Genomic DNA, 18,120 nt, shown 5'->3' on the forward strand with positions numbered 1-18,120 from the left:
ACTCACCCCCTGCAGCTCCTCTCTGATCCTCCTTCTCTCCTGCTCATGGTATGTGCCCCCACCTGTATAGTCTGGCCAGAAATGGGCCCCGACCCTGATGTACCGCTCCATTAACTCCACACATGCCGGTACGATCCTTGGAAAATGGACAATAAGCATTCCATTAACTCCAAACATGCCGGTATGATTATTAGAAAATGGGCAATAAGCATTCCATTAACTCCACACATGCCGGTACGATCCTTGGAAAATGGGCAATAAGCATTCCATTAACTCCAAACATGCTGGTACGATCCTTGAAAATGGGCAATAAGCATTCCATTAACTCCACACATGCTGGTACGATCCTTGAAAATGGGCAATAAGCATTCCATTAACTCCACACATGCCGGTACGATCCTTGGAAAATGGGCAATAAGCATTCCATTAACTCCAAACATGCTGGTACGATCCTTGAAAATGGGCAATAAGCATTCCATTAACTCCACACATGCCGGTACAATCCTTGGAAAACGGGCAATAAGCATTCCATTAACTCCAAACATGCTGGTACGATCCTTGAAAATGGGCAATAAGCATTCCATTAACTCCACACATGCCGGTACGATCCGTAGAAAATGGGCAATAAGCATTCCATTAACTCCACACATGCCGGTACGATCCGTAGAAAATGGGCAATAAGCATTCCATTAACTCCACACATGCTGGTACGATCCTTGGAAAATGGGCAATAAGCATTCCATTAACTCCACACATGCTGGTACAATCCTTGGGGAAAATGGGCAATAAGCATTCCATTAACTCCACACATGCTGGTACGATCCTTGGAAAATGGGCAATAAGCATTCCATTAACTCCACACATGCCAAAATGTTGCTGGAATATGGGGTATACGCAGTCCATTAACTCCAGAAATGCCTGAAAGACTGGGAAATGAACACTTTACTAACACCACACAAAATACACTAATTATACACACAGTGAGAAGCAGTGAGAACCATAGCTTCAAATACATTAAATACAATGATCTCTGAAACCCCAGACCCTCTTACCCTTCCAAAAAGCAGGTCTCCTGTAGGCTGCCTTATGTTTTACCTGAAGAGTTCAGCATGATAGAGTTCAGAAATCTTTTGTGTTGCCAAATATTCTCAGTAGCCCCTCCTTGTGGTAGGCATGAGAATAGCACCCAAGCAGGAGAAACCCTGTTTCCTACACACCAATATTACAACTAAAAAAGTAAAAATTTGTGAAACGGTAATTCTTGACATGCAGACGTGATCTTTTTTAACATACAACTATTTTTTATTCTCATTCAAAACACATTAAAGTCAATGAGTGTTTTTTCTGATTCCTACCGCCAACTTTTTTTGCTGTGTAACTCTTTTCACACTCAAATCAGTCAATAGGCTATCGTGCCTTTTTTTTTTTCATGCACTTTATTTTTTAACACAACTATTTTCTCCAAATATATCAAAATCATTGTTATTTTTGTTGTGGTGAGTTTTTTCCCCAGTTTAACTAAAAATTTTACCAATTACGAAATGTATAATTTCCCCGTGAATCCATGCCTAACAAATAAATTTGTTCATCACTAGAGCCAATATCTTTCTTTAGATGGGAGCTCCTTTGGGTCGGGCCCTCTATAGCTATTGTACTTGTTATAGGTTGGTTTGTATGGTTCCTTGTATGTTTAATGTATACATGCTTTTATTGTACAACCCTGCAGAATATGTTGGCGGTTTACAAATACATGTTAATAATACTTAATGCCCCCAAAACATGTAGGGTTAAGAAAAAACAGAGCTATTTTCCATTTGCTCTGTTGCCAGGGTGCAGCAGCCAGCAGAATGAAGGTTCCCATTACACACCTTTACTTGAGGCGCTCTAACGAAATTGTTTCCCCGCCGCCTAGTGTCACATTATAACTGAGTTCATTTATGAAAAAACCGCCACGACAGCTGACCCCTCCCCGACAGCAAAGTTTAATGCCTACCTACACCAGTGCCGGGCACCTCGCCCCTCTCCTGTGTGTGATAATTTGCACATTTTTGTTCATTAACGGTGCGTGAATAAACCAGTATGTGCATAGGTGCAGTCACAGGGCCCAGGGGTAAAGGAGCGACAAAAGGTATACATTCCTAGTGCCCCCACACCCCCATATAAACAAACTTTGGCTACCTGAGGGCCAAAGCAGATGGAAACACAATGTACTGGGGCTACCTCAGTCAACACAATAGTCCGGCAATTACCAAAAGGTAAGGCAGGGAGAAAAAGCTGAGCAAATTCCGACAACTAAAGTTGGAGGCAGACTCGGTGGGAGGGGATGCACAAATAGTTATTGGGATAAAAGCCATAGTGAAGAGACTGACAAACAAGATAAAGAACAGAGGGAAATGTCAAAAGACACAATTTAATACAAGGGATGTAGAATGATTGGGGGTAGAGGCAGACTGGGCGAGCGAGGCATTGGGAGAAAACTCTGTGGGCCCCGCCACAGCGGACACATTGCTTGGCCTGTGAGTAGATCTGATTGTAGGAGGTGCTGCTGCGGCAAAGAAGGAAGTGGCGCAACTGGGAGGAAAAGGGGTATACGCAGGTACATGTCCCTCTAATGTGCCGGGCTAAAGGGAAGTGCTGTGCTCCTATAGAACCAAGGTAAATCAGCCTGAATCCCCTAAATATGAATGCCAGGGCGCTACTGGGCAGTTTGATACCCGGTATGTATAGCATTACATAAGGATCTGGCTTGTAGAGACTTAAATATCACAAAAGTCGCAAGGTTTCCCTAAAATTAACAGCTTTGACAAAATACCTGAAAATCACCAAAACGCTTGCATGTTCCAGCACCCTATCTCCCTCATCATCAGGTGCCAAGATAATAATCCTAAAAACCAATGCCAGGGGGAAACCGAACAATTTGATGCCCAGTGTGCATAGAATTACCAAAGTATCAGATCTATAGAAACTCCAAAATCAAAATAGCGCAGTAATTCTGTCCATCATCCACACACTTTGTATCCCACCTGAGTAACACTTTACTAACTGCCCCAACCAAATACTCCTCCCCAACCCCCCAAACACTTTGTATCCCACCTGAGTAACACTTTATTCTCTGCCCCAACAAAATACTTCTTCCCATCATCAACACACTTTGTATCCCACCTGAGTAACCCTTTACCCTCTGCCCCGACCAAATACTCCTTCCTATCACCCACACACTTTGTATCCAACCTGAGTAACACATTACCCTCTGCCCCGACCAAATACTCCTTCCCATCCCCCCACACACTTTGTATCCCACCTGAGTAACCCTTTACCCTCTGCCCCAACAAAATACTTCTTCCCATCATCCACACACTTTGTTTCCCACCTGAGTAACACTTTAAACTCTGCCCCGACCAAATACTCCTTCCCATCCCCCCACACACTTTGTATCCCACCTGAGTAACCATTTACCCTCTGCCCCGACCAAATACTCCTTCCTATCACCCACACACTTTGTATCCCACCTGAGTAACACATTACCCTCTACTCCAACCAAACACTCCTTCCTATCCCCCCACACACTTTGTATCCCACCTGAGTAACCCTTTACCCTCTGCCCCGACCAAATACTCCTTCCTATCACCCACAGAGGGGCAGAGGGTAAAGGGTTACTCAGGTGGGATACAAAGTGTGTGGGGGGATAGGAAGGAGTGTTTGGTTGGAGTAGAGGGTAATGTGTTACTCAGGTGGGATACAAAGTGTGTGGGTGATAGGAAGGAGTATTTGGCCCCGACCAAATACTCCTTCCCATCCCCCCACACACTTTGTATCCCACCTGAGTAACCCTTTACCCTCTGCCCCGACCAAATACTCCTTCCTATCACCCACACACTTTGTATCCCACCTGAGTAACACATTACCCTCTACTCCAACCAAACACTCCTTCCTATCCCCCCACACACTTTGTATCCCACCTGAGTAACCCTTTACCCTCTGCCCCGACCAAATACTCCTTCCTATCACCCACACACTTTGTATCCAACCTGAGTAACTCTCTACCCTTTACTCGCGCCAAAAACTCCTTCTCCCCATCGCCCACACACTTTCTATCCAACCTGAGGAACTCTTTACTCTCTACCTAAACCGAATACTAATTTTCTCATTTTTACCGGCCAAATACTCCTTCTCCCCATCACCCACACACTTTGTATCCCACCTAACACATTACCCTCTGCTCCAACCAAATACTCCTTCCCATCGCCCACACACTTTGTATCCCACCTGAGTAACCCTTTACCCTCTGCCCCAACCAAATACTCCTTCCCATCACCCACACACTTTGTATGCCACCTGAGTAACCCTTTACCCTCTGCCCCAACCAAATACTCCTTCCCATCCCCCCACACACTTTGTATCCCACCTGAGTAACCCTTTACCCTCTGCACCGACCAAATACTCCTTCCTATCACCCACACACTTTGTATCCCACCTAAGTAACTCTCTACCCTTTACTCGCGCCAAAAACTCCTTCTCCCCATCACCCACACACTTTGTATCCCACCTGAGTAACCCTTTACCCTCTGCCCCGAACAAATACTCCTTCCTATCACCCACACACTTTGTATCCCACCTGAGTAACTCTCTACCCTTTACTCGCGCCAAAAACTCCTTCTCCCCATCGCCCACACACTTTGTATCCCACCTGAGTAACACATTACCCGCTGCTCCAACCAAATACTCCTTCCCATCGTCCACACACTTTGTATCCAACCTGAGGAACTCTTTACCCTCTACCAAAACCGAATACTCATTTTCTCATTTTTACCCTCTGCACCGGCCAAATACTCCTTCTCCCCATCGCCCACACACTTTGTATCCCACCTAAGTAACTCTTTACCCTCTGCTCCAACCAAATACTCCTTCCCATCGCCCACACACTTTGTATCCCACCTAAGTAACTCTTTACCCTCTGCCCCAACCAAATACTCCTTCCCATCGCCCACACACTTTGTATCCCACCTAAGTAACTCTTTACCCTCTGCCCCGACCAAATACTCCTTCCCATCACCCACACACTTTGTATCCCACCTAAGTAACTCTTTACCCTCTGCCCCAACCAAATACTCTTTCCCATCGCCCACACACTTTGTATCCCACCTAAGTAACGCTTTACCCTCTGCCCAAACCAAATACTCCTTCCCATCGCCCACACACTTTGTATCCCACCTAAGTAACTCTTTACCCTCTGCACCAACCAAATACTCCTTCCCATCCTCCCACACACTTTGTATCCCACCTGAGTAACCCTTTACCCTCTGCCCCGACCAAATACTCCTTCCTATCACCCACACACTTTGTATCCCACCTGAGTAACTCTCTACCCTTTACTCGCGCCAAAAACTCCTTCTCCCCATCACCCACACACTTTCTATCCAACCTGAGGAACTCTTTACTCTCGACCTAAAACGAATACTCATTTTAACCCTCTGAACCGGCCAAATACTCCTTCTCCCCATCACCCACACACTTTGTATCCCACCTGAGTAACTCTCTACCTTTTACTCGCGCCAAAAACTCCTTCTCCCCATCACCCACACACTTTGTATCCCACCTGAGTAACTCTCTACCTTTTACTCGCTCCAAAAACTCCTTCTCCCCATCACCCACACACTTTGTATCCCACCTGAGTAACTCTCTACCTTTTACTCGCTCCAAAAACTCCTTCTCCCCATCACCCACACACTTTGTATCCCACCTGAGTAACCCTTTACCCTCTGCCCCGACCAAATACTCCTTCCTATCACCCACACACATTGTATCCAACCTGAGTAACACATTACCTTCTGCCCCGACCAAATACTCCTTCCTATAACCCACACACTTTGTATCCCACCTGAGTAACACATTACCCTCTGCCCCGACCAAATACTCCTTCCTATCACCCACACACTTTGTATCCCACCTGAGTAACTCTCTACCTTTTACTCGCGCCAAAAACTCCTTCTCCCCATCACCTGCACACTTTGTATCCCACCTAAGTAACTCTTTACCCTCTGCACCAACCAAATACTCCTTCCCATCCCCCCACACACTTTGTATCCCACCTGAGTAACCCTTTACCCTCTGCCCCGACCAAATACTCCTTCCTATAACCCACACACTTTGTATCCCACCTGAGTAACTCTCTACCTTTTACTCGCGCCAAAAACTCCTTCTCCCCATCACCCACACACTTTGTATCCCACCTGAGTAACTCTTTATCCTCTGCACCGACCAAATACTCCTTCTCCCCATCACCTGCACACTTTGTATCCCACCCAAGTAACTCTTTACCCTCTGCCCCGACCAAATACTCCTTCCTATCACCCACACACTTTGTATCCCACCCAAGTAACCCTCTACCCTTTACTCGCACCAAAAACTCCTCCTCCCCATCGCCCACAAACTTTCTATCCAACCCGAGGAACTCTTTACCCTCTACCAAAACCAAATACTCATTTTCTCATTTTTACCCTCTGCACCGGCCAAATTCTCCTTCCTATCACCCACACACTTTGTATCCCACCTAAGTAACTCTTTACCCTCTGCCCCGACCAAATACTCATTCCCATCACCCACACACTTTGTATCCAACCTGAATAACTCTTTACCCTCTGCCCCAACCAAATACTCCTTCCCATCGCCCACACACTTTGTATCCCACCTAAGTAACGCTTTACCCTCTGCCCAAACCAAATACTCTTTCCCATCGCCCACACACTTTGTATCCCACCTAAGTAACGCTTTACCCTCTGCCCAAACCAAATACTCCTTCCTATCACCCACACACTTTGTATCCCACCTAAGTACCTCTCTACCCTTTACTCGCACCAAAAACTCCTTCTACCCATCGCCCACACACTTGCTATCCAACCTGAGGAACTCTTTACCCTCTACCAAAACCGAATACTCATTTTCTCATTTTTACCCTCTGCACTGGCCAAATACTCCTTCTCCCCATCACCCACACACTTTGTATCCCACCTGAGTAACACATTACCCTCTGCTCCAACCAAATACTCCTTCCCATCGCCCACACACTTTGTATCCCACCTAAGTAACTCTTTACCCTCTGCCCAGACCAAATACTCCTTCCCATCATCCACACACTTTGTATCCCACCTGAGTAACTCTTTACCCTCTGCCCCAACCAAATACTCCTTCCCATCACCCACACACTTTCTATCCCACCTAAGTAACTCTTTACCCTCTGCCCCGACCAAATACTCCTTCCTATCACCCACACACTATGTATCCCACCTAAGTAACTCTTTACCCTCTGCCCCGACCAAATACTCCTTCTCCCCATCACCCACACACTTTGTATCCCACCTGAGTAACACATTACTCTCTGCCCCAACCAAATACTCCTTCCCATCGCCCACACACTTTGTATCCCTTCCGAGTAACCCTTTACCTTCTGCCCCAACCAAATACTCCTTCCCATCATCCACACACTTTGTATCCCACCTGAGTAACACATTACCCTCTGCACCAACCAAATACTCCTTCCCATCCCCCCACACACTTTGTATCCCACCTGAGTAATCCTTTACCCTCTGCCCCGACCAAATACTCGTTCCTATCACCCACACACTTTGTATCCCACCTAAGTAACTCTTTACCCTCTGCCCCGACCAAATACTCCTTCTCCCCATCACCCACACACTTTGTATCCCACCTGAGTAACACATTACCCTCTGCACCAACCAAATACTCCTTCCCATCCCCCCACACACTTTGTATCCCACCTGAGTAACCCTTTACCCTCTGCCCCGACCAAATACTCCTTCCTATCACCCACACACTTTGTATCCCACCTAAGTAACTCTCTACCCTTTACTCGCGCCAAAAACTCCTTCTCCCCATCACCCACACACTTTGTATCCCACCTGAGTAACCCTTTACCCCCTGCCCCGACCAAATACTCCTTCCTATCACCCACACACTTTGTATCCAACCTGAGTAACACAATACCCTCTACCCCGACCAAATACTCCTTCCTATCACCCACACACTTTGTATCCAACCTGAGTAACCCTTTACCCTCTGCCCCGACCAAATACTCCTTCCTATCACCCACACACTTTGTATCCCACCTGAGTAACTCTCTACCCTTTACTCGCGCCAAAAACTCCTTCTCCCCATCGCCCACACACTTTGTATCCCACCTGAGTAACTCTTTATCCTCTGCACCGACCAAATACTCCTTCTCCCCATCACCTGCACACTTTGTATCCCACCCAAGTAACTCTCTACCCTTTACTCGCGCCAAAAACTCCTTCTCCCCATCACCCACACACTTTGTATCCCACCTGAGTAACTCTTTACCCTCTGCCCCGACCAAATACTCCTTCCTATCACCCACACACTTTGGGCCTGATTCACTAAAGTGCGATAAAAATTATTGCACGCTTTTTTGCGTTAAAAAACGCAAAATAATTTGCGCACGATTCACCATAGTATTATCGCGTGCGAAAAATCGCCATTTTCGCATGGGTTATTTCTCGCACTAGTTTTACCGCATGCGTTAATTTCCGCGCTGAAAAGAATACGATCACATGATTCACTATAACTTTTGCGCGCTAAATATCGCATTCGGCTAAAATGCGAAAATTAACACCTACTACAGGCAGGCGAAAAATTATACAAAAGTACAGTAAATGATTTTTTGCAATAAAATATGGACTTACAGTTACATAGTTACATAGTTACATAGGGTTGAAAAAAGACCATTGTCCATCAAGTTCAACCCATCCGAGTTAACCCAGCACACAACCTATACTAACCAATCTATACACTCACATACATAAACTATTTATATACAACCAGTAATACTAACTGTAGATATTAGTATCACAATAGCCCTGGATATTCTGCTTGTTCAAAAACTCATCCAGGCCCCTCTTAAAGGCATTAACAGAGTCTGCCATTACCACATCACTAGGAAGGGCATTCCACAGCCTCACTGCCCTCACCGTGAAAAACCCCCTACGCTGCTTCAAATGGAAGATCTGTTCCTCTAATCTATAGGGGTGACCTCTGGTGCGCTGATTGTTTTTATGGGAAAAAAGAACATCCCCCAACTGCCTATAATCCCCTCTAATGTACTTGTACAGAGTAATCATGTACCCTCGCAAGCGCCTCTTTTCCAGAGAAAACAACCCCAACCTCGACAGTCTAACCTCATAGCTTAAATCTTCCATCCCCTTTACCAGTTTAGTTGCACGTCTCTGCACTCTCTCCAGCTCATTAATATCCTTCTTAAGGACTGGAGCCCAAAACTGCACTGCATACTCAAGGTGAGGCCTTACCAGGGACCTATAAAGCGGCAAAAATATGTTCTCATCCCTTGAGTCAATGCCCTTTTTTATACAAGACAGCACTTTATTTGCTGTAGTAGCCACAGAATGACACTGCCTGGAATTAGACAACTTGTGATCTACAAAAACCCCTAGATCCTTCTCCATTAAGGAAACCCCCAACACACTACCATTCAGTAGATAGTTTGCGTTTATATTATTCCTACCAAAGTGCATAACTTTGCACTTGTCAACATTGAACCTCATTTTCCAGTTTGCTGCCCAGTTTTCCAATTTTGTCAAATCGCTCTGCAAAGCGGCAGCATCCTGCATGGAACTTATAGTTTTGCACAATTTAGTGTCATCAGCAAAAATAGAAACAGTACTGTCTATGCCCACCCCCAGGTCATTAATAAACAAGTTAAAAAGCAAAGGACCAAGGACTGACCCCTGCGGTACTCCACTAACCACACTGGTCCAATTAGAAAATGTTCCATTTCCCACCACTCTTTGTACTCTATCCTTCAGCCAGTTTTCTATCCAATTACAAATATTATGTTCTAGGCCAATATTCCTCAATTTGATCATTAACCTTCTGTGAGGTACTGTATCAAACGCTTTAGCAAAATCTAAGTAGATGACATCAACTGCCATTCCAGCATCAAGGTTCCTGCTCACCTACTCATAAAAGGCAACTAAATTAGTCTGGCAAGATCTGTTACGCATAAAACCATGCTGGCACAAACTAATAGTATTGTGAACTGCAATGTATTCAACTATCCTATCCCTTATTACCCCTTCCAGAAGCTTTCCTACTACTGATGTCAGACTAACAGGCCTATAGTTTTCAGGCTGAGAACGAGATCCCTTTTTAAATAATGGCACCACATTAGCAATCCGCCAGTCTCTCGGCACCATGCCAAACCTCAACGAATCCTGAAAAATTATGTGAAGAGGCTTGGCAATCACAGCGCTCAGCTCATTTAATACCCTGGGATGAATCCCATCCGGTCCTGGACCTTTGTTTACCTTTACATGTTCAAGTCTCTTTTGAATTTCCTCCTGAGTGACCCACGCGTCAGTAGCTAAATTACTAGCACTGGGTAAATTATCTGGCTCCTCAGATGTATAGACAGATGAAAAATAAGAGTTCAAATTTCTGCTTTTTCCCCGTTCTCATCAACCAACGTACCCCCCCATGATAATAAAGTTCCCACCCCTTCTTGCTTCATTTTTTTACTATTCACATAATTAAAAAATAATTTTGGATTCTTTTTACTCCTTGCTGCAATATCCCTTTCCATCTCTATTTTAGCTTGCTTGATAGCTTTTTTGCATGCTTCATTTGCTTCCTTGTACCTGATGAAAGTTTCCGCTGTCCCAGCTAACTTGACTGCTTTAAAAGCACGTTTTTTTATTACCAACCTCGACCTTAACTCTTTTATTCAGCCATAAAGGTTTTGCTTTGCGATGCCTCTCCTTGCTTACAAGGGGAATATACTGTTGTGTATACCTGCAAAGCAATGTTTTAAAAATGTTCCATTTTCCTTCTGTGTCTAACCCCATGAAAAGCCTTTCCCAGCTGACACATTGCAGAGATGCCCTTATACTGGCAAAGTCTGCACGTCTAAAATTGAGCGTTTTAGTTACTCCCTTATAGAGCTGTCTCTGTAGCATTATCTCAAAGGAGACCATGTTGTGATCACTGTTCCCCAAATGCTCACCCACACAAATGTTAGAGATAAGTTCAGTATTATTAGATATTACCAGGTCCAAAATAGACTCATTCCGAGTAGGTTCTTGAACCACCTGAAATAAAAAGTTGTCATTTAGCATATTTACAAACCTACTAGCTTTTTCTGACTTAGCCACCCCATTACTCCAGTCAATGTCCGGATAATTAAAGTCCCCCATAATAACAACTTGACCCAATTTTGAAGCCTCCTCCATTTGCAAAAGTAGCTGGGCCTCATCCCCCTCATCTATACGGGGTGGTTTATAGCATACACCAATGATCATTTTCTTTGTGACCTTCAGCCCTACTGAAATTTCTACCCAAAGAGATTCAACAATTTCATTTGTAATGTCTTTATTACATGGCTTTAAATCTGACTTTACATAAAGACAAACCCCTCCACCCTTTTTAATCCCTCTGTCCCTCCTAAAAAGCGTATACCCATTTAAATTCACAGCCCAGTCGCATTTTTCATCCCACCAGGTCTCAGTGATACCAATTAAGTCATAATTTTCAATACATGCAATAGCCTGCAGCTCCCCTATTTTTCCCGACAAGCTACGCGCATTAGCCAGCATGCAGCGGAGATTACTACTTCTTCCTCTGATGCTTACATTAGCCAAAGGACAGTTAGAGCTAAGGTGAAAATTAGTCTGTTTCCCTTGTAACAATGGAAGCTCCTTATCTGATAAACTATATGCCCCCCTCACTCCTCCCCCACAACCCTTTACTGGTCCCACTGCCCCATCTACACTAGCTCTCCCATAAGAATCTAGCTTACCGACCCCCCCCTTGTCTAGTTTAAACACTCCTCCAGCCTCTTAACCATTCTCTCCCCTAGCACAGTAGACCCCCTTCCATTGAGGTGCAATCCGTCAGGGCTGAATAGATTGTACCCCAAAGAAAAGTCAGCCCAGTGCTCTAGGAACCCAAACCCTTCCTTCCTACACCAAGACTTTAGCCACGCATTTAGCTCCCTAAACTAGCACGCGGCACCGGCAAAATTTCAGAAAAAATGACATTGGACGACCTTTGCTTAATTTTAGAGCCTAGATCCCTGAACTCACTCTTTAAAGTCCCCCACCTACCGTTCATTTTGTCGTTAGTACCGATATGTACCAAGACAGCCGGGTCATGCCCAGCCCCTCCCAATAATGTGTCGACCCGATCAACCACATGCCGAACCCTGGCACCAGGAAGACAGCAAACTGTCCGGTTGAAGCGTTCCGCTCGACAGATAACCCTGTCCACTTTCCTAATGATCGAATCCCCTATAACCACCATCTGTTTAGGCCTAGCTCTGCTCTCCTCCCCACCACTACTAGAGAAACTGGTCTCCCGGCTGTTAGAGAGATCAGCGTCATCTAGAACCGCCAGTCCAGAGTTCACACTCCCATCTTCTTCACACAATCTGGCAAATCTGTTGGGATGCGCAAACCCTGGAGCAGCCTCCCTTTTTCTTTTCCCCACACTCAATTTCCTAACTGTCACCCAGCTTACTGCCCTATCATCCTTTCCTTGCTCCCCTCCCCCCATACTATCTGACCCCGCTAGTTCTTGTTCAGTTAGCAAGAGACTTCTTTCAAGATTGTCAATAGAACGCAGTGTTGCAACTTGTTCCTCTAGTGCTCTAACGCGAGCCTCTAAAGTGGTTATTTATTCAAGTATGTGTTTCACCTAGAGTGACGCAGCCGCCAGTTTGCAGCGAAATGTTCATTTTAAATACAGTAATTTTCTGCAAGTATTGGCGTGTATGGCTAACATGGCGTGCGTTCATTTGCGTGACTATTTATATTTGGCTACAAGTGATGAAATGCTTCGCCAGGCATGGATTCGCAGCAAATTTTTGGACGTGCGTTGAATTTTTTCGCGGCGGATTTTTTCATGCGTTTCGCAAAACAATCCGCCAATGGGAAAACGCATGAAAAAATTTGCCACGCAAAAATTCACCGCACATACAAAAATTGATACAAGCGTCAAAAAATAATAGTCACAGCAACAATTTTTTTGCCCGCACAACATTTTTGCCGTTTCGTGGATCTTTCGAAAGATTTGCTAATTTTTCACTAAAGATAACCAGAACACATTTGCTCATCACTAGCGGCTACTATTTATAAGCATCTACTATTTATATGATACCATTTATATGCTACCATTTATATGTGGCTAATATTTATATACACCATTTATATGCGGCGACAATTGTTATACACTATTTCTAAGCTACCATTCATATGCGGCGACTATTCGCGGGCGTAATTTAGCACATGTACCAGCAAATACCGCATTGAAATAGTCTTCGTGAGTTAAATAAAGCATGCAATATCGCGCGTAAAAAAGCGCGAGTATGCTTATAGTGAATCGTGCGAAAAATCGCCAAAATTAAGACGCGGTAAAAATTTTAGCGCACAATAAAAATAGCGCACGTTTTATCGCCCTTTAGTGAATCAGGCCCTTTGTATCCCACCTAAGTAACTCTTTACCCTCTGCCCAGACCAAATACTCCTTCCTATCACCCACACACTTTGTATCCCACCTAAGTAACTCTTTACCCTCTGCCCCGACCAAATACTCCTTCCTATCACCCACACACTTTGTATCCCACCTAAGTAACTCTTTACCCTCTGCCCCGACCAAATACTCCTTCCCATCACCCACACACTTTGTATCCCACCTAAGTAACTCTTTACCCTCTGCCCCAATAAAATACTCCTTCCCATCACCCACACACTTTGTATCCCACCTGAGTAACACATTACCCTCTGCACCAACCAAATACTCCTTCCCATCCCCCCACACACTTTGTATCCCACCTGAGTAATCCTTTACCCTCTGCCCCGACCAAATACTCGTTCCTATCACCCACACACTTTGTATCCCACCTAAGTAACTCTTTACCCTCTGCCCCGACCAAATAATCCTTCTCCATATCACCCACACACTTTGTATCCCACCTGAGTAACACATTACCCTCTGCACCAACCAAATACTTCTTCCCATCCCCCCACACACTTGTATCCCACCTGAGTAACCCTTTACCCTCTGCACCGACCAAATACTCCTTCCTATCACCCACACACTTTGTATCCAACCTGAGTAACACATTACCCTCTGCCCCAACCAAATACTCCTTCCTATCACCCACACACTTTGTATCCCACCTGAGTAACTCTTTATCCTCTGCCCCGACCAAATACTCCTTCTCCCCATCACCTGCACACTTTGTATCCCACTCAAGTAACTCTCTACCCTTTACTCGCACCAAAAACTCCTCCTCCCCATCGCCCACACACTTTCTATCCAACCCGAGGAACTCTTTACCCTCTACCAAAACCAAATACTAATTTTCTCATTTTTACCCTCTGCACCGGCCAAATACTCTTTCCTATCACCCACACACTTTGTATCCCACCTGAGTAACTCTTTACCCTCTGCCCCAACCAAATACTCCTTCCTATCACCCACACACTTTGTATCCCACCTAAGTAACTCTCTACCCTATACATGCACCAAAAACTCCTTCTCCCCATCGCCCACACACTTTCTATCCAACCTGAGGAACTTTTTACCCTCTACCAAAACCGAAAACTCATTTTCTCATTTTTACCCTCTGCACCGGCCAAATACTCCTTCTCCCCATCACCCACACACTTTGTATCCCACCTGAGTAACACATTACCTGCTGCTCCAACCAAATACTCCTTCCCATCGCCCACACACTTTGTATCCCACCTGAGTAACACATTACCCTCTGCTCCAGCCAAATACTCCTTCCCATCGCCCACACACTTTGTATCCCACCTGAGTAACACATTACCCTCTGCCCCAACCAAATACTCCTTCCATCACTCACACACTTTGTATCCCACCTAAGTAACTCTTTACCCTCTGCCCTGACCAAATACTCCTTCCTATCACCCACACACTTTGTATCCCACCTAAGTAACTCTTTACCCTCTGCCCCGACCAAATACTCCTTCCCATTGCCCACACACTTTGTATCCCACCTAAGTAACTCTTTACCCTCTGCCCCGACCAAATACTCCTTTTCCCCATCACCCACACACTTTGTATCCCACCTGAGTAACTCTTTACCCTCTGCCCCAACCAAATACTCCTTCCCATCATCCACACACTTTGTATCCCACCTGAGTAACACATTACCCTCTGCACCAACCAAATACTCCTTCCTATCACCCACACACTTTGTATCCCACCTAAGTAACTCTTTACCCTCTGCCCCGACCAAATACTCCTTCCTATCACCCACACACTTTGTATCCCACCTAAGTAACTCTTTACCCTCTGCCCCTACCAAATACTCCTTCCCATCACTCACACACTTTGTATCCCACCTGAGAGACACTTTACCCTCTGCCCCAACCAAATACTCCTTCCCATCACTCACACACTTTGTATCCCACCTGAGAGACACTTTACCATCTGCCCCAACCAAATACTCCTCCCCATCACCCACACACTTTGTATCAGGGCTATAGAGCTAAGGAAAGTTAAACCTTCACTAATGATTGTAAATCCTGAACTAAAGACAGAAATACATGCACTACTGATTGTAACTCTTGTAACTATTGACTGTAACACATGCATGGCTTATTGTAACTCCTGAGCTACTATCAGACATACCGGCACTGCTGATTCTAACCTCTCAGTTAGTGACAGAATACCTGCACTGCTGATTAAAAACTCCAGAGCTACTGACAGTAATACCTGCACTGCTAGTTGTGACTCTTGAGCTACTCACAGCAACATATGCACTGCTCATTTTAACTCACAAGCTACTAACAACAATACATGCACTGCTGATTGGAACTTCTGAGCAACTGAAAGAAATACCTGCACTGCTGATTGTAATTCCTCAGCTACTGACAGAAATTCCTGCACTGTTGATTGTAACTCCTGAGTAAGTGGCATTAAAAGCTGCACTGCTGATTGTAACTCCTGAGCAAATGATTGTAATGCACTGCAGAGCGTAACTTTTGGGCTACTGACAGAAATTTCTACACTGCTGATTTGTAACTCCTGAGCTACTGACATGACTAAATGCACTGCTGATTACTACTGAGATGCACTGCTGGTTGTAACTCTTGAGCTACTGAACTTTATACCATTTTAAATACATCTAGTTCACAGATTTTGGACTACTACGCATCTGTGAGTCTGATGCCAAATGGACATACTGGGCCAATTAGGGCTGATCTGACCATTGAGCCTTTTATTGGACCCGGATACTGGAAGAAGAACAAGAACTTCCTCTTGTGCCACCATCTTACCTTAGGGCAGTGCTTTTCAGCCAGTCAGAATTATCAGTTCAAGCTTCTCTCAAAAGGTTCAACCTTTGACCGAGTCGATCCATGAAGGTCCAACCTCTGGTCATTGCCCCGCCTCAGCTAAGGAAATAAGTACAGATATTGGAAAACATTAGAGTAATGTGAATACAATCACTGGGGGGCACCATCCAGTGATTCCACCTTTCCTTTTCCTTTAAGGGTATATATATAACTTGATCTCTTTTTTAGGGAACCAAGGGTGTCAGGTTAGTGATCCACAAACAAAAAATAATGGCATCTAAATGAAATATTATCCTATTAAATAAGTAATAAAGTCTGGGTTTCCTTATCCTGTATATTTACCAATGCTGCCCCAGAAGCAAGGTTCTCATGCCTCATGGAGCTCTAGGAGATTCTATCTTCCCCCTGTGTCTGAGATGGTTTCTACCGGAGAGAACAATTCACTGACGTTAATATGCTCGACTGATTACGGTTGAACAGTAGAACGGAATACAGAATGTGAGTTCTAGAGTACGGTAAGGATCTGACTGATCACTGTGCAGCCCTACAGATCCCACAGGAAACGTATCTCCCAAAATACAAAGTAAAACAGTGACCCAGTCTAAGGGTAATGGCACAGGGGGAGACCCCTACGGTACCTACAGTCCCCACCGTATTGGCCACTCACTTACTGTAGCACCCAGGCATTTCCATGTGCCCACACTACAGAGCAAACTGACATATCCTTTATGTTTCATCCATGTTGGCCTTTATATCATTTAGTTCTGTTAGCCTAGAGCAGGGGTCCTCAAACTTTTTAAACAGGGGACCAGTTCATGGGCCCTCAGACTGTTGGGGGGGGCGGACTACAGTGTGCATCAGCGTGTCACACCGGCCCAAGTGTCTAAGGAGCTAAGGACCACGCTGAGGCAGACAGGTAGTAGTCAGGGGTGAGGACGCAGTGGGAGCCGGTAAATGACCTTGGCGGGCCGTATCTGGCCCACGGCCTATGGTTTGAGGACCCCTGGCCTAGAGTCTCACTCGTGTCCTACTAAATTGTGTGCGGAACTAAAACTTGCAGTCTTGAACTTTTTGCAGTTTCTATTCTAATTATTGCTTTGTCTGTTGTTACTTTATAATACAAAAGAGCAACGAATATCCTAAAAAGTATATCCTTATAACTCCACACAAATTTAACATTAAGTCCAGTGGATCTCAGGTGTCCAGGGTACATATAATTCATGTACAGTATAATATATATATCAAATCAATAAAGTTTATTAATATGCCGCTTGCTCTAAAATACCCTACAGGGGGCCCTACAACAACAGTAACTCCTGTATAGACAAATACATTTTACCCAAACGAGAACCATTCCCAAAAGAAATAAAACAATAAGTCACACAAATCAATCGGTTGGGATTTTTGGGTTTATTTAACGCTTAAATGGTTTTAATCAGACTTATGGCATGGTGATCAAAATTACAGAAAGATCCCTTATCCAGAAAACCCCAAAGCATTGGATAATAGATCCTATCCCTGTGCTTCAGAATGTGTGCGCTGGTATTTCCCCACTCTTTGAAGGTTTGAACTTCAAAACTTAGTGACATCTAGTGGGAAAATAAGGGTAGTGCACAAATTGACTAACAGTCAATATTCTGATAACACAATTAGAATACATGGGCATACTGCACTTAGGGGCCCATTCATTAAAGTATGATTTTTTTTTTCAGAAAAAAAATCATATTTTTTCCAATGTTTATAACCATTC

General features: G+C 44.6%; 1 long non-coding RNA gene across 1 annotated transcript; it reads right to left on the reverse strand.

Moving 5' to 3' along the window:
* Positions 1–886: 886 nt before the first annotated feature.
* Positions 887–16,803, reverse strand: LOC101732323. Its single transcript, XR_004219913.1, has 3 exons — positions 16,713–16,803; positions 16,353–16,469; positions 887–926 (listed from the first exon to the last, which is right to left on the reverse strand). It is a non-coding gene; the product is annotated as an uncharacterized LOC101732323 (long non-coding RNA).
* Positions 16,804–18,120: the final 1,317 nt, after the last annotated feature.

This window comes from Xenopus tropicalis, chromosome 8 (genome assembly GCF_000004195.4).
Source record: "Xenopus tropicalis strain Nigerian chromosome 8, UCB_Xtro_10.0, whole genome shotgun sequence".
Taxonomy (NCBI): Eukaryota; Metazoa; Chordata; class Amphibia; order Anura; family Pipidae; genus Xenopus; species Xenopus tropicalis.